This window comes from Haplochromis burtoni, unplaced genomic scaffold, assembly GCF_018398535.1.
Source record: "Haplochromis burtoni strain Fernald_Lab_line unplaced genomic scaffold, NCSU_Asbu1 Contig_304, whole genome shotgun sequence".
NCBI classification, from domain to species: Eukaryota; Metazoa; Chordata; class Actinopteri; order Cichliformes; family Cichlidae; genus Haplochromis; species Haplochromis burtoni.
Window position 1 is genome coordinate 378,905 of NW_024582665.1, and position 9,079 is coordinate 387,983.

Here is a 9,079-nt window from a genome sequence, read left to right on the forward strand (position 1 = left end):
GCAGTTAGCCCCGCTAACTGCTAAGTGCGAAGCTCAGTTGCTTCCTGGAAATAGCCGGCGTAGTATACCGAGCCTATGTAGAAGATCCAAAGTGGTCGCATCTACTACATCTATTGTTTAAGCAGACTTTAACGGTGCTATCATCAGCCAGTGCAGCTGCAGCTTAACAGGCCACCACTATCATCATCATATTAATAAGATGTACTGATGTTCACCTAAACTTTTGTTTACCTAATTTGAAGGCCGACTCAAGACCTGATGATTTCATTAACACCTCAAGAGGCTAAGTGGATGAGTCAGGGACTCACCAACCCAATCAGCTTACATGCTTTTTTTATATTTCCTGTGAAGCCAGGAATATCTCTGCTGATCATTTTTCATTTTTCTGTTTGAGATAGAAAAAGTACCGTGACTTCCGCCTTCAAGGGGTACTGGACTCTACGCTAAACACTAAGATGTACGAAACTGTAAGAAACCGACTAACCTTGGAAGAAGCCACGGCATCGGTGAAAGAAGGAGGGATGCAAGGCATTTCAATGAAGGACAGCGATGAAGAAGATAACGACAACTAGATCAAAAGAGTTGAAATAATAATAATAATTTCAGTGTTTTTCAAAGGGTCAGGTATATTGCCTGACAGTCCACACCAGTCCTTCTATAGAGTCAAAATAATTTGGCCTGTTCCCTCCATTGCTTGGTTTTAGTTTTTCTGTTGCCAATACTTCCACAATTCTGTTAAATTTATGACATTTATTATTATGTTTATACTATTATGTCAATAATCATCACTTTAAATCTTCAAAGCTAAATTTCCAAATAATTAAGGCTAGTACCTAAATTATCTTTTGCCTTAATTATTTAGTCTTTGTATTCTGTTCTTGTTTATACTTTGAGAAATACACACTGTTGTCTCTGCACTTCTGCTGGAAAAACTCTCAAGTGATTTAGGCCATTATACTGTGATTTCAAGAAAAACAGTAAAACTAATACATGTGTCTGTCTATTCCAAAGTCTGCCTGCAAATGCAGGATGAACTTTGCACTGTCAAATTCACATTGTGTCTGATGGAAGTGTCGCAAGAAAATATGGATATTTATTTGTTGGTATTCACCTGGCCCAAAACAGCTAAATTAAAGCATTGATAAGTTTTTTTTAATGTTTTCCACCAATATGGATGACAGTTTTCTTTCCATATGATATGACTTTGTTATACTGAAAAAGTAATTATCTTGTTTTGTTGCACCAGATGTGAAAGTGATTTAAATTGTCTTCCTTTGTAATGGTTCAGCATCATTTCTCAACTAAAAAAATCAAATTAATGTTTTTTTACATTATGTGATGTTATAGGATGTGACAGTGACGGTTTGTTTTTTGCAGGCTCTAAAACATGCTTTGCAATTGCCAACAGCAAATGTGAGACAACAAAAGAAATTCAGCACATTATCAACAGTACGACTGGTGGTCACATAGAATCATTTTACACCAACAAAAAATATACATTTGAATACATCTTTAGAAACCCTATCGCTAGTGTCATATGATAGGAACTGTGTCAAATTTTCAGGGTGTAACAAGTGTTAGAGGTTCAACATTACAAGTGTTTGGTTCAGTGTATGAATCAAATGATTCCTGTCTAGTAATCTAAATCTAAATGTCATGTGGTGTATGGAAGGGCAGAATGTGAATTCAGAGGACAGGGTTCAAAATTGGACCTTTATTTAAAGCTGACAAGTGAAAAACAAAGTCAAAAAATAATAGTGGTAAGTCTACAATGTCTAACACATAGAGAACAAACCCTACAAAAACACAAAAATGGGGGTTCAAATAAATGGAGGTAAATGGAGAAATAGAAAACAGCAGGGAACACAGATGGAACTAATCAGGGAAAACAAGACAAAAGAAGTAGGAAAACCCAAATAATTCAAACTAAGAAGGCCCGAGAATATAAATACAAACAGAAAACCTAACAAGATTTCAAGAACGAAGCAGTAAACGCTGAATGGAGACTGGAGGGTGTTCTCCAACTATAGGGGTGGACTCACACTCCTTACTTTCCCTGGGAGTGTGGACTGGAGAGAAGAGTTTGTCTGTTAGTCGAATGTTGGATACAAGAGGATCAGTGCGGTGTTTGTGGTTTTCATGGAACACTGAACCAGCTCTTTATTCTCTCAAGGACAATTGAGGGTGGGTGGGAATTTGCCCAACTAGCCTACATGAGATTTGTGGACCTAGAGAAGTAATTTGTCCACATCCCTTGGCGTATCCTGGAGTATGTGGTGTCTGGTCCATTGCTATGACCTGTTTTATCCCTCTATAATCATTGCACGAGCTTTGTTTGCATTGCCGGCAATAAGTCGGACTCATTCCTGGTGCGTATTGGACTCCACCAGGGCTACCCTTTGTCACTGACTCGCTTTGTAGTTTTTATGGACAGGTTTTCTAGGCATAGCCATGTGGCAGAAAGCTTCCACTTTTGTGGCCTCAGAATCTCATCTCACCTTTTTGCAGATGATGTGGTTCTTGTTGGCTTCATCAGCCAAGTGTGAGTCATTGGGAATGAGAATCAGGACCTCCAACTCTAAGGCCATGGTCTCAGCTGGAAAAGGGTGGGGTCCCTACTCAAATTCAGGGACGAGTTACAACCCTAAACGGAGGAGTTTAAGTATCTTGGGGTCTTCTTGACACGTGACTGAAGAAGGGAGCTTGACAGACAGATTGTAGGCCGGAGCTGCAGTGATGCTGACGCTGCATCAGACCGTTGTGGTGAAGAGAGAGCTGACCTCTTGATTTATCAGTCAATCTGCGTGGCATGCTATCTACGTGCTCAGACCGGTGAACCAAAATTGAGGAGCTCATTTATGTTAATGTACTTATACTCCTAAACTAAAAGTTTAGAGTATTATGGATTTGGCTTTCCACCAATTGACAGAGCAAGCTACTTTCTGTTTTCTTTTATTGCTAAACTTGGTGCCTAAATAACAGTGAAATAGTGAAAAAAAATTGCATGTAGCAAAATATCAAGATGTCAAATTTAAGCAATATGCTGTTATGATGTTATTATGTATTTGCCCTGCACAAAAATGGCTTATATGTCACAGATGCAGCAAACAGAGAGCTGGTAGAGAGCTTGTACTGTTAGAGTATAATTGTACTTTTTGGTTTTGTTTATTTATTTTTGGGGGTAAATCGATAAAATAAAAAAAAGTATGGGGTTATGGATGGTCCCTGAACATTAACAAGAAAGTACATGAAACAAAATATGGAGTGCATAATCAGTTCAACATATGTAGTTGGACTTAAATGAAGCACACCTAAATGTTATTAGTCTGTCAGTGCACCCAGATTTTTTGCATGACTTGAAATTGTGGCCACAAAATAATGTGAAGGAATAATGTGTTAAATATCTGTATGTATGTGTTTTGTGCAGTAGAATTGGAAGACAACCCTTTGTGAGTTCCAGGGTCATCACAATACACACAATCACTTTTTTTCCCTTTACAAAGTAAATGATGCACTGCCAGTAATTTAAGTGTTTGGTTAAACAGCCTACAGATATGAGCAGCACAAGCTGTGTGCATTAGTTTGAACATCAACCTTGTATCTCTGGCTTTTCCTAACTTTGTTTGGTTTATGCATATAGTACAGCAATACACTTGTAGTTCGATTTTTAATTACACTTCTAGAGCAATTTTTTTCAACATTTTTCACATTTTAAATTTTAGAGCAAATCTTTTTTTTTGTCGACTATATGTCTAAATAATACCGTTTATTTGCCATTTGTTGTTTGTGCTTGATAAACCAAGTTTCCTATATGTCCCCAAGGCTCTATTGCAGGATCTATGAGGGAATTAATCGTCATTTTTATAATGGACGACAAGAAATAAGTTTCCTACAACTTTGCTTTTCTCAGTTGTGTTCTTTACCTTGAGTTACATATCATACTGTATGTAAGAATTGCATGGACCTGGTATTTATTTCCCAAAGTGTTTTTGCTCCATGTGTGATGTTATGGGGGGTTCACCTTCTGCCTTCTTGAAAAATCCACTGAGGCCAAGAAGATTTAAATAAAAGTCATTGGAAAGTGTAGAAAGAAGTTTACAGCTCATTTATTTTTGTCTTCAATGTGAATTCACATTGTGAACTGTAAGAATGTGACCCAGGAGGGTGGAAAGAAGAAACAAAGTGAAAGAAATAACAACAAAATCCATATTTGTTAATCTGTGCCCATGACCTCCTGACTTGCTCCACAGCAGCATTTTCTTAAGACACAGAGTCTTAGATTAATTCTGTGGATTAAAGTCATCTTGAGCGTTTATAGTACCACCCTGAAGGAGATTTAGCTGCATTGACCAAAATCAAATCCAGAGCTGAAGATGAACGCTATGACTAAATTCGAGGAGATTAGATATAATATCATTCCAAATTAAAAGAGGACAGGATATCTCTTAATTAATCTATAGACGGGAAGGGACTGAGGGGGGTGGGGGGTGCTTGCGTGTTGGGGAGTGGCGGGGTGATGTGGGGGTGAAATCCTTCTTAGAATATGAGGAAAACAAGGTTTTTGGTAAGAACAAGGTCCATCTAATCCCTGGGTGATCCAAATGCTCACTGTGATGACTTCATCATCAGTTTGTTTAAAGGATTTGGACGAGTGCAGAAATAAATAACTTCAAAATATCAGCACTTACGGGATCATGTGATAACTATGGAAATTAAATGTATTTCTGCCAAAATAAATTAAAATTTATTTGGGCAATCCATTAACCTCCTAGGACCTGGTGTCCACATATGTGGACATCACATTTTGGGTTATTTAAACCAAAATAATAAATTTTGCTCTACAAGGGCCTGATATCCACTTACGAGGAGATTATGCTGCTACTGTTCTATCGAAATTTTAAACGAATATCCTCATATGTGGCTCTCATTTTTCTTAGAAACAAAAATCAGGTAATTCTTTGTTTTTACATTCATCAGGTCCCAATATGTCAAAATATCAAAGAGAAATTAAAAATGCTGCCGTGGAAGAGTTCGGGTCTTAGGAGGTTAAATCCAATTAGTTTATTATTTTTTAAAGTAACACTTTACAACAATTGTTATCGTGTGGGGCTTTATTTTGTAAATTAAAGACCAAAGTTATTGTAGTTACCTAAAACTAAACTAAAACAGGATGTAAAAAAGTACAAATGCACAAAATGTAAATAAAAGTTAGAATTTTGAAAGACTGAAATGATTTTGTGAACTTGGAAAAGAAAACAATTTAAAATAAATTAATATAGGAAATAGCTTTAGTTGTAGTTTTTGTTAGTTTGGTAAATTGCATTTCAAAAAGTTGTGTTAGTGCATTTTTAAAAAAAATATTGTCTCATATATGATCCATACAATAATAATCAAAAGACTGAACAAAAGCTACATATTTTAAAACAACTGACACTGAAACGAAACTGAATTAAGAACAAAGAGTCAGAGCTTAATGCGACTTTGTTTACATTAGCTTGTCTCTGATTTTTGCTGTTATATGTAAAATATGTAAAAGTGCTTTGAGTGGCCAGACTAGTCCCGTCCATTCCAGAAATTTCTTGGAGACAAATGTTAAATAATTTCAATATAAATATATATTTTGCATATGAACAGACAGTGTATGAAAAAAGCCGTGTGCTTAAACATCTAAAATCTGTGTGATCTGCATGTGATTGAAATGTGTTTTTTTTAAGATCAACTGAAACTAATTCTGACTCTGTGAAGTCTGGACTGGATTTTATGTGGAACTTTCACTATAAGAACACAAAAATATCTGCTGGGTATGTGTATGCCACCTCACATCAGAGGAACAATTAATGAATCAATGTCTACACTTTAGACTGAAGACATTTCCATTGGTGAGGGCAGATTCAATGGTGTAATGTTAAACAATGCTAGCATTTTCATACATTCCGAGTAACAAAGGGATTTTTAGTTACATTCTTCATTATAGTGTGTGTCCAAGAAAGCTTTCTATTCCTTAAAATATCAAACACGGAATATACTCCAGCGGTCGTTGTTTTGGTAAATACTATTTTAAAGGCTATCATCGCAATAAAAATGAAAAGGAACTATTCGAGTGGAGGAAATGCATGCTCTTTACCTCCACAAAGACTATTCCCTCACATCCTATATAGTAAAAGTAATCAAGAGCAAAGACACAAAGCAGCCTACCTATTTTAACATCCCATCTGCAGTGTGGGTGAGTTGCCTTAGAATCATTCATTTAATTTCCCCATGAATATCTAGACACGATTGGACAGTTCTGTGTGAGAAATGACACTAGGACAGATTAATGGGCCTGGAGATTTATGCTGGCACGATCTGAGCTGCTTTGGCTTTTAAGCTCCAATCAAGTGTGGAAATGGAAAATGATAAGTGTATCAAAATAAAAAGAACCTCCAACTGACCATCACAGTGAGAACTAGCCCCGAATCTTAGTGCTGACAGGCTGCCGCTGTGCTGTGGGGAGTTCTGCAGTAATATGGATGTGAGACCAAGGCATTGCAACACACTGAGCCCATCAAGCCATCGCTGACATGATATATGTGGATAATGACAACAGGAAAATGAAAAACGAAGACAGAAAGCAGCCCACGTGTAGACATTCAAGCTGCCAAATAAATTAGTCTGTGATTTGTTGTGAAGAGGCCTTTCATTTACAACGCTTTTCATATCGTCCTTAAAGGTAAACAATATCCAAACAGAGTAAGCCTGCTGCCCAGGAGACAAGGTTATTTTTGTATGACTGCTTTGCGTGCCAGAAGTGTCAAAATTGCCTGCCATTTGCGAGGGCAGGTAGATGTCAGATCCTTTTAATAAAAGCAGCCCCTAAAGCCTCTTATGTTTCCCTCCCCATGCACAAAACCTTCTTATCATGGCCTTAAGAGGGTACAACAGCCCACTGATTAATTTTAGATCTTTTCTGTGAAAAGAGTAGCTTACAGTTTAAAGTAATCTCACACAATGTTCAGACAAGACATCAGAGCAGATATTGTTATTCTTTGGCAGTGAATAATACGCAGGACTGTTTGTCCTGTTTCACCATCAAATACAGTAAAGCCCATATGCAGATCAAGAGTATCACATTATTACAGAGGGGAATCTGTCTATCGAACATTTTGCCGTACCCCTACCAACTTCCTCTAAAGACAGAAAATAGTTGCATTAAAAAGAAACAAGAATGAAATTTGGGTTGTTTTGTTTTTGTTTACGTCTTCTTACCTGGATGAACTGGGCTTGCCACAGCGCATCTCTGAATGCTGTGGCCAAGGACAGAGACAGAAGTTGAAGGTGTTCGTGTGCAGGGACATTTAAATTTGTGTCTGCACCCTCAGACTCAAGATATGATGGTTTATACCTTCTTTGGTTCTCCTCACTGACGAAGCAAAAGTGCAAAAACAGGAAACGCCACTGGCATCTTAATAAAATCAAAATAAAACCTCTAGCCTCATTTCCTGAATGAGGGCTCTAACGCTCAAAAACAAGCTTAAAAAAGCTTATTTATTCACAGTGTTGGGACTAACGCGTTACAGTAACTACGTTATTATTGTGGTAACGAGCACGGTAACTAGTTATTATGCCAAAACCAGGAACGCGTTACTCGTTACTGGGATTTAGATAGGCTCGTTATTCGTTACTTCGTGTGGTGGCTATCGCGGAGCTTCCACAGATTCAGTAACATTAGCAAGTCGTGGAGGCCAGCAGGTGGATGAAGGAAAAGGGAGGCAAGAGGAGAGACCCGAAGCAATAGGGTGATATGGTACTACAAGGTCATTAAGATAAGATGGGGCCTGATTATTTAAGACCTTGTATGTGAGGAGCAGGATTTTGAATTCAATTCTGGATTTAACAGGAAGCCAATGAAGGGAAGCCAAAACAGGAGAAATATGCTCTCTCTTTCTAGTCCCTGTCAGGACTCTTGCTGCAGCATTTTGGATTAGCTGAAGGCTTTTCAGTGAGTTTTTTGGACATCCTGATAATAATGAATTACAGTAGTCCAGCCTGGAAGTAATAAATGCATGAACTAGTTTTTCAGCGTCACTCTGAGACAGGATATTTCTAATTTTAGAGATGTTGCGCAAATGGAAGAACGCAGTCTTACATATTTGTTTAATATGTGCGTTGAAGGACATGTCCTGGTCAAAAATGACTCCAAGGTTCCTCACAGCGTTACTGGAGGCCAAGGTAATGCCATCCAGAGTAAGAATCTGGTTAGATACCATATTTCTAAGATTTTCAGGGCCGAGTACAATAACCTCAGTTTTATCTGAATTAAGAAGCAGAAAGTTAGCGGCCATCCAGGTCTTTATGTCTTTAAGACATTCCTGCAGTTTAACTAATTGGTGTGTGTATCTGGCTTCATGGACAGATAGAGCTGGGTGTCATCGCATAGCAGTGAAAATGTATGCTATGTCTTCTAATGATGCTGCCTAAGGGAAGCATGTATAATGTAAACAGAATTGGTCCTAGCACTGAACCCTGTGGAACTCCATAATTAACCTCAGTGTGTGAAGAGGACTCTCCATTTACATGCACAAACTGGAGTCTATTAGATAGATATGATACAAACCACTGCAGGCAGTACCTGTAATACCTACAGCATGTTCTAATCGCTCTAATAGGATATTATGGTCGACAGTATCGAAGCTGCACTAAGGTCTAGCAGGACAAGCACAGAGATGAGTCCACTGTCAGAGGCCATAAGAAGATCATTTGTAACCTTCACTAAAGCTGTTTCTGTGCTGTGATGAGCTCTGAAACCTGACTGAAACTCTTCAAATAAACCATTCCTCTGCAGATGATCTGTTAGCTGTTTGACAACTACTCTTTCAAGGATGTTTGATATGAAAGGAAGGTTGGAGATTGGCCTATAATTAGCTAAGACTGCTGGGTCTAGAGATGGCTTTTTGAGTAAAGGTTTACACGCCAGCTTGAAGGCCTGTGGTACATAGCCAATCATTAGAGATAGGTTGATCATATTTAAGATCGAAGAATTAATTAATGGCAGGACTTCTTTGAGCAGTTTTGTAGGAATGGGGTCTAAAAGACACGTTGA